Below are 1,707 nucleotides of genomic sequence, written 5' to 3'. Positions count from 1 at the left end.
AAGGAGAAGGAGAAGGAGAAGGAGAAGGAGAAGGAGAAGGAGAAGGAAACAGGGATGAACAGGGATGAACAGGGATGAACAGGGATGAACAGGGATGAACAGGGACACCCTCAGCTCCATCAGAGCTCACAGCCCCATGCCCTGACCTTGAGTGTCTCCAGGAATGGAGCATCCACCATCTCTCTGGGCATCCTGTGCCACTGCCTCACCACCTTCATTGTAAACAACTTATTCCTTACGCTGAATCTAAATCTGCTCTCCTCTTGTTTGAAACCATTTCCCCTTGATAGAACAGAATAGAACAGAACAGTTGAAAAGGCTCTACAAAGATTATTGAGTCCAACCCCTTGCCCACTTCAGGGTTAACCAGAAGTTAGAGTACGAGGATTACCCAACGTCTTCTGCACCCCAGCAGGCCTGGGGCCTGGAGCACTTCTCCAATAAGTCAGCCCCCAGGACCGAAGCTCCACGGGGAGGCTGTGACACCGCAGCACTGTGTGTCACATTGATGGGAGCACGATGGCAGCTGGCACAAAAGCGGCAGCTGAGGAGCAGCACCACAGCAGCGCTGTGCCCACTCTGCTGCTTTGCTCCTGGCTGGTGCTCGGCTCTCCTGCCGCTGTGAGGGGACGCAGGCAGTGCTGGTGAAGGCATCACATCTCTGGGTTGTGCTGATTGCAGCCTTCGTCCCCCAGACACGCTTGGCACGGGCTGAGGACAACAGCACTGCTCTGGAGAGCACTGAGCTGCACTGAGATGGATGCAGAAAACGAGACCTTGACCAAACGCATCCTGACGCAGGGGCACGAATGGAATTGCTGCTTGCATGGAGCAGGAGCAGCTGGTGCTGGGGAGCCGTGCAGGAGCTCTGCAGGCACCGTCCCACTGCTCACAGGTGGATGGAGCTGCTCCAGGGCTGAGCCAGGGCCGCTCCAGGGCTGTCCCATGGGGCGCTGTGTTTATTGGATCTCACCCGCCGCAGAGGAAATGTCTTTCATTACTGGGCAGGTTATTGATTTGATCTGTGCTTTCTGCTGTACACCGTGCTTCATGTTTCTCGTTGGGCACAAGCTCTGTTTTGAAAGCCCTGTAAAATATCAGTAGGTGAGCTAACGCAGCGTGCTGGGCTGCCCTGCAGCTGGTGGGATGCCACGCTCATTGAGCTTTGCCCCGTGCTGAGCACACATCTATCCAACCACCCCTCTCATCACCCTGAGCAGTGCTGCCCGTGGTTGGGGCCACTACTGGCCGAGAAAATAGGATGTCCCATGTCCCATCCAGCAATGGAAACTGCCCCCAGTGGTGCTGCATGGATGGGCACAGGCACAGCGTGGCCTCGAGTTGCATCAGGGGAGGTTCAGGTTGGGTGCTGGGGGGGGATTTCTTTTCAAGGCAGTGGTGATGCTCTGGCACAGCAGCCAGGGGGAGGGGGGGCAGCAAAGGGGCTCGGGGATTGAAAGACTGAGGTCGGGGTGAAGGCTGGAGGGTGAATTTCCCACAGCACAACGGCTGAATTGAAGAGAGCATGGAATGGCAGGGAAGGAATGAGGAGCTGAAATAAGTGCAGGGTGGAAGAATCTCGTTTCCTAATGAGAGAATTAATTCCAAAATTTGTCTGACCTTGACAAAGTTGGATACAGGGAGAAAGTGGATCACCAGAAGCTGCAGCAATTAACAAAATTGCCTCTTGTCTGGGGAGGGGAGGGG

Source organism: Lagopus leucura, unplaced genomic scaffold (genome assembly GCF_019238085.1).
Source record: "Lagopus leucura isolate 7727_CA_CO unplaced genomic scaffold, USGS_WTPT01 239-3_obj-0_obj, whole genome shotgun sequence".
Classification (NCBI taxonomy): domain Eukaryota; kingdom Metazoa; phylum Chordata; class Aves; order Galliformes; family Phasianidae; genus Lagopus; species Lagopus leucura.
The sequence above is the reverse complement of the archived record's forward strand: the minus strand, read 5'-3'. Positions refer to the sequence as shown.